Source organism: Gallinula chloropus (genome assembly GCF_964237585.1).
Source record: "Gallinula chloropus genome assembly, chromosome: 30".
Classification (NCBI taxonomy): Eukaryota; Metazoa; Chordata; class Aves; order Gruiformes; family Rallidae; genus Gallinula; species Gallinula chloropus.
In genome coordinates, this window is record NC_140115.1 from 924,608 (window position 1) to 936,027 (window position 11,420).

At 49.6% G+C, this 11,420-nt stretch overlaps 1 pseudogene across 1 annotated transcript in view; it reads right to left on the bottom strand.

Annotated features, from left to right (window-relative positions):
* LOC311202426 (olfactory receptor 14A16-like) overlaps positions 1-10,718 on the bottom strand; it is a 13,430-nt pseudogene extending 2,712 nt beyond the window's left edge. Inside the window, exons 1-2 of the transcript in view lie at positions 10,385-10,718; positions 9,989-10,114 (exon numbers count right to left, since the gene is read on the bottom strand). The product of the transcript in view is annotated as an olfactory receptor 14A16-like (transcript). The remainder of the gene's footprint in view (positions 1-9,988; positions 10,115-10,384) is intronic.
* Between the last annotated feature and the right edge of the window lie 702 nt (positions 10,719-11,420).

Consider the following 11,420-nt stretch of genomic DNA (forward strand, 5'->3'; position numbering starts at 1 on the left):
CTGGTCCCAGCTCCCATGGGAATTACTGTGAGTGGAGGCAAGTTGCCAAGATCCCTTTCTGAATGAGAATGGATTTCATCTGATGGAAACTGCATGTCCTCCCCTTTTGCCCACACTCATAACTGAAAACCAGGAATGATTCTTTGGGTCATTTGGGTGACTAATCCAGCATTTTGATTTTCCTTGTTATAAATATCTCCAAGCTTCTGTCTTTTACTTCTGCAACACATTTCCATACCCAGAGGCAGCAGATGTCCAACTGCAGCTCCATCAGCCAGTTCCTCCTCCTGCCCTTTGCAGACACACAGGAGTTGCAGCTCCTGCACTTCTGCCTCTTCCTGGGCATCTACTTGGCTGCTCTTCTGGGAAAGAGTTTAATGATCATTACTGTAACCTATTACTCCACATGCTTATGTACTACTTCCTCTTCAACCTCTTGTTGAATGTGAATGACCCAGGTGCTCACCAAAGCTGCTCTTTCACTCCCCATTCTCACCTGCATAGGGGAGAGAAGATGTAACAAAAGGTCAAGATAAGGATGGAGAGAGATCAGGCAGCCCTTCCTCTCATGGACTAAACCTCCCCAGGTAGCACACAGCAGCACCAGTAACCTTGGGGTCAGGGTGTTCCTTGCCAAGGCAATGGTGCTAATAGTGCCTGATGTCATTTTCAGGCTCTACCATTGTCCATCTTCAAAAATTCTAAACCTTCAGCAATAGCTTCAAAGAAAAGGAGCACAGGCTGAAAAATGTTCCTGACATGAAAAACTGTCCAGCAGCTTCTCAGCAGATCCAGTAACCTTGGGGCTTGGGGATTTCCAATTTAAGGGAATGGTCCAAAAAGTGCCTGACATCTTTTTTTGGTCTCTATGATCCTCAGTGTTCAAGCCTGATAATTATCCAGCAGTAGCTCCCAATAAAAAGGAGTGATGATTAGAAAGATGTTCCTTGTCTGAAACCTCCTCAGGAGGAGTAAAAGCAGCATTAGTAACCTTGGGACCAGGGAGTTCCTAGCAGAGAGAATGGTCCTAACAGTGCCTGACGTAATTTTGTGTCTCTGACAGCATCTGCCTTTGAACACACTAAGTGTACAGCAGTAGCCCCAAACATAAGCCTAACAGTCTTCTTTGCCTGAAAACTCCCCAGGTAGCCCAGTAGAAGCCCCAGTAACCTCCAGGCTCAGGGTCTTCATAGACAACGGAATGGTCAAAAAATCGCCTGATGTCTTTTTCTGGCTTTACCAGTGTCCACCTTCAAAAATGCTAAACGTCCAGCTATAGCTCCCAAACAAATGGTGCAAGGGCCAGAAACCTCCCCTGGTAGCCCAAGAGACAATGCCAATAACATTGCAGCTCAGGGCTTTTACAAACATTGGAATGGTCATAACAGTGCAAGACATCAGTTCTTTGTTCTACCAGCTTCTAGTTTTGAAACTTGTAAATGTCCAGCAATAGCAATAGGTTTGAGGGCTGAAAGATGTTCCTGGCCTGAAACCTGCCTTTGTAGCCCAGTAGCAGCCCCAGTATCCTTGAGGTTCAGGGTTTTCCTTAGAAAGGGAACAGTCCTAAAATTGAAAAACGCTGCTTTGGGGCTCTACCAGTGTACACCTTCAAAAAGCTAAAGAAACAGGAATAAATCCATAACAAAAGGTGTGATGGATGAAAGATATTCATGGCCTGAAACCTCTCAAGGTAGCCCAGTAGCAGCCCCATTAATTTGTAGGTCAGGGCTCTTGTAGCCATGAGAGTGGACGTAATTCTACCTGACGTCACTTTCTGGTTTAACAGTGTCCACCTTCTAAACTGCTAAACCACAGAATCACAGAATCACAGGGGTTGGAAGGGACCTCCAGAGATCATGGGGTCCAACCCCCTGCCAAAGCAGCTCCCCGGCTCATATTGCACAGGGCAGCATCCAGAGGGGGCTGGAATCTCTCCAGAGATGGGGACTCCACACCCCCTGGGCAGCCTGTCCCAGGGCTCCCTCACCCTCACTGGGGAAAAGTTCTATCCCATGTTGGTGCGGAACTTCCTGTGCTCCAACTTGCAGCCATTGCCCCTTGTCCTGTCTCCACAGACACTGAAAAGGGGCTGCCCATTTCCCCCTGCATCCCATACTTAAGATATATATAAACATTAATTAGGTGTCCCCCCTTTAGGGCTGGGAGGAAAGAGGCAGGCCTACATGGCTCCAGGACAGTCTGAGTTCCATCTGGCAGTGGGTTGGGTTGGTGCAGTGTTCTGTGTCATCACTGTGCCTGTATTTTGTCATGGGCTATGTTGTTCTTCCCCTTTCACTGTCCTTGTCCCAACCCAAGGAGCTATGTCTGTTTCTCCTCCCAGGGCAGGGGGATAGTGAGTGGTGTGTGGTGCTCAGCCATTTCCTGGAGATAAAACACCACCCCAGGAAAAACCTGAGCCATGCATGAAGGACAAACTCTCCCTCCCTGAGGGCTGGGAGTCAGGGCTTGGTATTTGGCTTTTCTCAGCATTAGAATCACCTGAACTTTCCTCTGCCTGCCTCTGAAGAGGGACCTTGAACAAAGACATCCCTCAGGCACTGTACCCTTGCAATCAAAGTTGCCCTCACCTCAGCCTCACACAGGATTTCAGACCAATAGTAATAGTAAGGACTGGGGTCTTCTGGCTTTTTATTGGGTTTAGGGTTTTGCTGTTTTGTTACTGAGCTGTTTTGAAATGGTCATCTTCAGATACAATATGCAGTGACCCTACACCCTGTTTCACACCCTCTTAGGTTGGTTTCAACTGATGAGCTTTTTGGCATGTTACAATCTAGTTGTTACAGGGGATGTACCAGGCCCTATCAGCTCTGTTCACTCCAGCTATTAATGTTTACGTTGCTAGGGCTAAGTTTCAACTCATGTTTTCCAAAACACAAGTCCCTGGGGAAACTTTGTTGGTAACAGCCCTCAGTGGGATAAATCAACACTCCAAGAAACTTCAGTGTTTGCTTCTGACTTTGCCTTCTTGAGCAGCTAATGAAATCTTTCTGCACTGGAGAGACATGCTCAGCATCAACTCCACCATGAGGCTCATCCAAATGCAGAGAGCCCACAAGTGCTTTGTCTCGTCCTAGTACAGTACTCTAAGACTTGTTAAGCTAATCCTAATATAACAAGGGAGATTTCAGTGCACATTTAAGGGAAGAGGATGTTTTTCTATTTAAAAGGCTATTTATAAATGTTTCTTTTACAGAGAAGAGGTGATAGCAGCATTCTCCAGTTCATATTGATCCACATGGTCACCTAAGGAGGTAGGAAAAGCTGTCTCCTTCAAGTCCAACACAATATTAGAAACCTTTCTCCTCACCACCCCAACACCACCATCTCTCTCACTGGCCATCTGGGATGGGCATCACTTTTCCTGACATCAGACTTCACTGCATTGCACAGCTAGATGCAAGAGGTCCTTTGCACCAACTCCCACCTGCTTTCCTCAGACAGCTGCCTGCTCACAGATACAGAGATTTCTCTCATTACCAAGAATCAAAAGTCAAATAGTATTCAGTTCAGGAAACCATAAACCACAGACTGAAACTGGATGTGCTAAGTGCAAGCAGTACTTGCTGAGCTGGGCCTTCCACAGTGACCATCCATGCAAGGACTCTTTATGAAAGAGAGAGAGGAAAGGACACATACAAACACAACACAGAATTGGCTAAAGAGGCACTGAGACAGACTACTGGAAGATGGGGAAATTTTTAACTCCCTGAAACTCAAAGCAAGAGCTCCACAGTTTCTTGAACTTCTTCAGTGCATCTTTGATCTCCTGGTTCCTCATGCTGTAGATGAGGGGGGTTCACTGCTGGAGGCACCACTGAGTACAGAACAGTCACTATCAGGTCCAGCAATGGGGAGGAGATGGAAGAAGGTTTCAAATAAGTAAATGTCCCAGTGCTGACAAGCAGGGAGACAATGGCCAGGTGAGGGAGGCAGGTGGAAAAGGCTTTGTGCCGTCCCTGCTGCGAGGGGATCCTCAGCACAGCCCTGAAGATCTGCACATAGGACACCACAATGAACACAAAACATGCAAAGAAAAAAACAGACTGTAAGTACATTAAGCCCAACTTCCACAACGTAGGCATCTGAGCAAGAGAGCTTGAGGATCTGGGGGATTTCACAGAAGGACTGACCCAGGGTATTTCCTTGGCAGAGGGGGAGTGAAAATGTACTGTCTGTGTGCAGCACAGCACTGAGGAAACCCCCCGGCCCAGTTATCTGCTGAAGTGAAAAAGACAAAGAGAAAGGCCTGTGCAACACAACGTGTGTAGGAAATGGCCCTGGTGTCCCACAAGGAATTGGTGATGGATTTCGGAACAGTGTTGGAGATGGAGGCAACGTCAAGGATGGACAGGTTGAGGAGGAAGAAGCTCATGGGGGTGTGGAGGTGGTGGTCACAGGCTATGGTGATGATGATAAGGCCATTTCCCAGAAGGGCAGCCAGGTAGATGCTCAGGAAGAGGCAGAAGTGCAGGAGCTGCAGTTCCCGTGTGTTTGTGAACACCACGAGGAGGAACTCGGTGATGGAACCATTGGACGTTTCCTGTTTCTGGGCATGAGGCACTATTTAGGAGTAAAACACAGCAAGTTAGGGGAGATTTCTCTGAATGAACTCAAACCCAAGTCCCATGGATACTCCTTTTGCTTCATGCACCTACTTCTCTTTTTCCAGGATTTTCCTCAGCTCTGTGGCTGGAATCCTGGTTGATACTGGCTGAGTGTACCAAGAGAAGCAGGGCCTCTGGTCTCAGTATGGTGAGGAGTCAGCCCTGGCACTGGGGCTTTGGCTGCAGAGGAGATGGTTCATGTCTTGGAACCCACCACCCTGAGGAGAGAGGTTTTGCTTGGAGGAATAGGGCTTTCTCATAGGAAGGGGTCTGCAGTGGAGGGGCTGATATAGGTTTTCCTGAATTCTCCCACCCACAACATTTCTGGGTTTGGCTTCCTCTCATTCCCTCACATTATCCCTGCTGCCTGGAGATTTTCCTCCTGGCAGATGTTTCCCTGTCAGGTGGCTTTTTCCCGTCATCTCTCACAGACCCCATCACAAGCTCTGTGGTCTCACCTTGGCCCTACACAAACGTGTCTGGCTTCAGGGCACTGGCAGTGCACAAGTTCTTGTTGGCATGTGGACAAGGTCCAGTCAGAACAACCCTGATGAAACCTGTAATGGCGATGTGGGTTCTGTCCATGGGAAGAGGAGTGGCTGAAGGCGCTTTAGGAGGCTCTTGGTAGAGTCAGTGATCACTCAAAGTGATGGTTCAAGAGTCTCACAGACGTGTTCATCCTGGAGAACTCCTTTTACATATCTCCCCTCCCACTGTTCAAGAGTAGGAAATGGAATAGTCAGATGCAGGAAATCTCCTTGTCTTTATCCTGCCTTGACCTTCCCCTTGAAGCACCTCCTCAAAAATGTCCTTGGGTGATCTGGAGGTGTGAACAGTTCTCACCCACACAGTGCCCCCTGAACAGGAAAGACTCTGTTCTTCTGAAGATCAACCCATCCACCCACAGCCTCTCCCCCAGTGCTGTAGCAGGTTCTCCAGGAAGCTTACCCTGCCGGCATCAGAGTCCTTTCCCCACTACACAGCCACCAGTGGCACAGGAAACCTGATGACGACAGCCCTGACCCCCGCTGGGGATACACCCAGCTTCACACTCCTGCAGCCTTTCCCGGGAGAAGGAAAAGGTCATGGCCTTGGTCCCTCTAATAGTGAAGCAGAAACTCCTTGATCCAGAGCATGTCCTTCTCCTCTACACCAACCGCTGGATGTGCCAGCTCTGGGACATCCCTTCAGGATACTCTTGTTTATTGCCCTACAGCCAGAGACATAACATGTCCACAGCCATGAAGATTTCTCTGTGAGCTCTGGGCATCCTCCCATCCAGATTGGCTTTATCCCCTCTCTGTCTGCCTTGGAGCCTGCAGGCAGTGCCCTCAGCCCCGCTGCGTTTGGCAGAGGAGCTGCTCTTGGCAGAGCTGTGTCTCTTCAGCACTGCCTGCTTCTCAGGAGCTCCCTCAGAGAGGAGTCTAGGTGCGCCTGGATCCAATCCTTCTCTCAGACCCATCTGCCTCATCCCAGCATGAGTTACACTTTCCTACTTGCTCCAGGGGCCAGGTAAACCCTCTCTTAGCCAATCTCTTTTAACAAGCACACTGGCGAGATGAGCTTCTATAATCCTCTGTGCGGAGGAGTAACAGGAGTACTCTGCCTCAGGAGGTCAAAGCAAAGCACAACTTTACTTAAGCTAGATTACGATGATAAAGCTTGCAAACAAAACCACACTGTGCTGTCCATTTGGAGCAATGGATAACAACTAGTGGAACTTGGATAAACTCAAAACACTGTGTAGTTTTGTAGTAGTAGTAGTTCAGCCCCAAACAGTGGCTGAGCACCACACACCACTTGCTCGCTCCTGCAGGAGAAACAGACAGACCCTCCTTGTGTCACTCCCTGACTCTCCCGTTGATGAATCAGTTTCTGAATGGGGATCAGGGATTCTCTGTTGTATTGTCGCCTGTGCACCATCATGGCAGCAATTTGTACCTGCGTGATGTAATTGGCATGGAATACCCCCTTTGGCCAGGTCGGGTCACCTGTCCTGGCTGCGTCCCCTCCTTTCTCATTAGTAGGGAAATGTGAACAACTGCAAAAGTCCTTGATTACTTGGCAACAACTGGAAACATCAGGGTGCTCTCAGCACTGCTCTCATCCTAATTCCTAAACACAGTATTCTATCCACTGTAAGAAAAGAAATTAACTCCATCCCAACCGAAACCAAGACACTTAGGTATGCAATGGATCAAACCTGCTTTAATAAGGTTTAATTTAATGAAGAATAAATGTTTAAAGGTGAAAAGAAACACAAAGATAAAGCCATCTGGGTCCCCCACTTAAACAGGCTGCAGAACGAGCCCTGAGAGGTCTGAGATGGAATACTTCAAGCATGTGGGGAGTAGCCTCATGGATTTGGTAGATGCTTGTGAGGTCACTGGGAACTGAATATCTCAACAATGTGTCCTTGGCCAATAGGGGAATACGTGCTTGTGAGGTCATACTGACAGATCTGGAGCAGGCTGTGGACAGTGGAGGTTGTTGTGAGGTTACTGATTCCTGAACAGTTCACAGGACAAGAGAAGGCAGATGGTCTGTGTTGTGATGTCAGTGGTTCCCAAGTAGCTGATAGGTCAGACAAAGGCCAAAACTTGTGTAGAGAGTATCATTACTTCCTGAATAGTTGATAGGCTGGGAAAAGACCAATAGGCTGTGTGGGTTCTGAGGAAATATCTCTAGCCTGAGTCTAGGACCAGGCTTATGGACAGTATAGGTCCTTCTGAGGCTACTGGTATCTGGATGTATGATTGGCCAGGAACTGACAGATACCTTAGGAATGTCCTTGTGATGTCAGTGGTGCCAAAATACCTGACAAGCCAGGAATGGAGACATGTCAGTGGCAGATGCTGTGATACCACCTTTGCCTGAGTGGTGGACAGGCCAGGAGTGTGCAGCTTACTTGTGCATGAGGTTGTGGTTTCATTGGTGCTGGATTAGCTTTGATGCTGAGAGAGGCATATGGCTTGTGTGGGTGTGGTGGTTTAGGCCTGGCTGGAGGCCAGACACCCACCAAAATCGGTCTATCCCTCCCCTTTTTATTTGTACAGGGGAGAAAATAGATATCAAGAGGCTTAGGAGTCAAGATAAGGACAGGGAGGGATCATCCTTTAATGAATGACATGGGCAAAACAGACTCAACAGAGGGAAGGACAGAAAACTCTCTAGTTTATTACACTGCACACCCAGTGACACCAGAGTTGGATAATGAGAAGCGTGACCAGATCTTAAAACAACGGGACCAGAACTTAAAGCACCTTCCCCCCACCCCTCCCTTCTTGCAGACTTCAGTTTAGTCAGGATTTTGCTCCCTTCTTCCCCCACTTTGTGGCACGGGAGGGGCAGGGACTGGGAGATGGGGCTTCGGTCAGTCCCTTGCAAGTTGGTTTCCTTCTTGGCTGGGGGGGGTCATTCATTCCTCACCCCCATCCCCTGCTGCACCGTGGGGTCCCACCCAGGGCAGACAGTCCTCCACGACCTTCTCCAAGGTGAGTCCTTTCCCACAGGGCTTCAGCTCTTCCCCAGCTGCCCCACCGTGGGTCACTGCTATGGCTGCAGTCATCAGTCACAGTGTCTCTCAGTCCCAGTCCACCATGGGGTCACCAGCCTCCCCCCACCAAACCTAATCTGGCCCAAATCTCTCCCTTGCTCATCTCTGTGTCTCTGTCTCTCCCCACGGGCTGCCAGTGCTGGCAGGGGCTGGCTCCAACGTGGGTCACAGCATCTCCTGTCTGTCTCCCCCTGCTCCATCCAGCATGGGGCCTCTCCACGGGCTGCAGGTGGGGTCTGGGCTTTTTCCCTCGGCTGCAGTGGGACACCCGCTCCACCATGGGTTTCTCCCCAGGCTGCAGGGGCATCTTTCACTCTGGCACATTGGGCATCCTCCCCCCACTTCCTGGCCTTGGTCTGCACAGCTCGTTCCATCTTCTCACTCCCTTCTCTGCTGGAAAAAGGCAGCTGCTTGTGTTTATGTTTTCCTCAATGTGATTCCCAGAGGCGCTGTGACCATCACTGATGGGCTTGGCCTTGGTCAGCAGAGACTCTGCCCTTGAATCAACCAATGTTTGCTCTGCAGGGCCTGCAGAGAACTTCTAGCTGCTTCTTGCAGGAGCCATCTCTGCAGCCCCCATCCTCTGCCAGCACCCAGCTACGCCAGACTGCAACAATAACTGACCTTTCTATGTATCTGAATAAAACTGTTCTGGGAGAGAATCTCCTCTGGAAGCTGAGTCCCTTCACACGCTGCTTGGCCGTAGCAGGCAGCTGAGGAGAGAGATTTCATGTGTATTAAACTGGATCATTCAACAGCACATTCAACAGCGACCCCCCCTCGTCTACAGCATGAGAAATGAGGAAAGTGATCTCATGGATGTTTCACAGACTTTATAAACCTCTTGTCTTTCTTTAAAATGATTTTGAGTCTCTCTGATAGAACAAGGCCTCTACTTTGGTTGTTTGTTTGTTGTTATCATCGTTATCTATTGGGGCTTTTATTGTTTGTGTCTACAGTGTTCCTAAATATATGTTCAGATTCATCTTACTTTACTGAGGAATGATCTTTTTCTGTCTCAGCTGTACACAAGGGGAACCTAGTCCTGGGTCAGAGGAGACTCTCATAGCACCCCTATAATAAAATAGCATCTCCATAAGGCAGTTCCTTGGGACTGAGCTGTTCTTCCAAAGCTCATGTCAACATCAGTCCCAAGGAATTCCACCCCAAAAGGGCCAGTTTCTCTTTGCATTGTAGAGAGAAAAGCTCATAGTCGCTTTGGGAGCTGATAGAGACCAGGGGCTGTGTTTTGGATTCAAGCATTGGGGTGTGGTGAGAGGGAAGATGGCGAGTGGTCACCACGGCACATACCCAGTGCTACCCACATATATGAGTGCCAAGAACAAGCCCCCAGAGGGGAAGCTGGAGCTGCCTGAAGATATCTGTGGTTGGCAGGAACTGGACCCACACCAAGGTGAGCTACTGCCCCAGTCCCCTCTCTGGCTGATCTGGTGAGCAGGTGACCTCTGTGCATCCCCTGCGGCACTTACCCCCCACAACAGCCACATCCCTCCAGTGTGGGCCTGGGCTTTGGGTCTGCCCAGGTGACCTGCATAGAGCTGGGGCCATTACTCACCAGGCTGCCCTAGCCCTGGGTCTTTCCAGATCCTGGTGTCCTCCCCATCCAACCAGCCTCTTTTGACCTGGCCACCACAGCTCCCACATGCATTCACCTCCCTGAAACCCACACACTCTAATGAGAATCACACAGCAAATAGTCAGAAGCAGGTTTTAATAAGAATGCAGGAGAAACCATTCATTCCTTGGAAGAAGTTGGATGAATCTCAACATTTATCAATAAAATCACTTTCCTAATGGCCTTCTTGAGTTCCTGGTTCCTCAAGCTGTAGATGAGGGGGTTCACTGCTGGAGGCACCACTGCATACAGAACAACCACCACCAGGTCAAGGGATGGAGAAGAGGTGGAATTTGGCTTTATGTGAGCAAAAATGACAGTACTGATAAACAGGCCAACAACAGCCAGGTGAGGGAGACAGGTGAAAAAGGCTTTGTGCTGTCCCTGTCCAGAGGGCATCCTTAGCACGGCCTTGAAAATCTGCACATAGGACACCACAATGAACACAAAACACACAAAGGAAAAACAGGCATGAACCACAACAATCCCAAGCTCCCCGAGGTAGGCATCTGAGCAGGAGAGCTTGAGGATCTGGGGGATTTCACAGAAGAACTGGTCAACAGCATTGCCATGGCAGAGAGGTATTGAAAATGTATTGGCTGTGTGCAGCACAGCATTGAGAAACCCACTGGCCCAGGCAGCTGCTGCCATGTGGACACAAGCTCTGCTGCCCAGGAGGGTCCCGTAGTGCAGGGGGTGGCAGATGGCAATGTAGCGGTCTTAGGCCATAACTGTGAGGAGAAAATACTCTGCTGAAATCAAGAAGATAAAAGAGCTGGGCAGCACATCCTGTGTAGGAAATGGCCCTGGTGTCCCACAGAGAATTGGCCATAGATTTGGGAACAGATGTGGAGATGGATCCCAGGTCAAGGAGGGAGAGGTTGAGGAGGAAGAAGTACATGGGGGTGTGAAGGAAATGGTCACAGAATATGGCAGTGATGATGAGGCCATTGCCCAGGAGGGCAGCCAGGTAGATGCCCAGGAAGAGGCAGAAGTGCAGCAGCTGCAGCTCCCGGGTGTCTGCAAAGGCCAGGGGAAGGAACCCAGTGATGGAGCTGCCATTTGACATCTGCTTCCTCTGGGCATATTTCCCTGTTCAAGGAGGAGAAGGTAGTGACAAGCTAGGGGAGACTTTTATGAAGAACAGCCCCTGCCCCCCTCCCCCTCCCCGAGGTGAAATAGGAAGCAGGCAGCGCATTCCCCAACCCAATCAACCAACTCCATTTCACATAGCAGCCCCCAAACTGCCTCCCTGCTTTCAGGAAGACTTTTCATGGGTCCCATCTGTGAGCTCTGTCTGGTGAGGCTGCCCAAGGGAGCAGGGGTCTCTACTGGCATGAAAGCCCTGGCATTAGTACTGCATTTCAAGTGGAACCTCGTGTGTCGTGAGAAGCAAAGGGACTGTCCCTTAGTGATGAGTGAAGAGAGCGGGTCTTTCCATCAGCCCTGGTCTCAGCTGCCCCGTGCTGGCAGCTCTTTTTGCTGGGGGATGATCACACCCAGATGTTCCCTCCAAAAGGAATTGGACACTGCTGTGACCAGAGGAATCCATTTCCCAAAAGAAGACCTCTGACCCTCACATCTTGTTCCACTGTACCCAAGG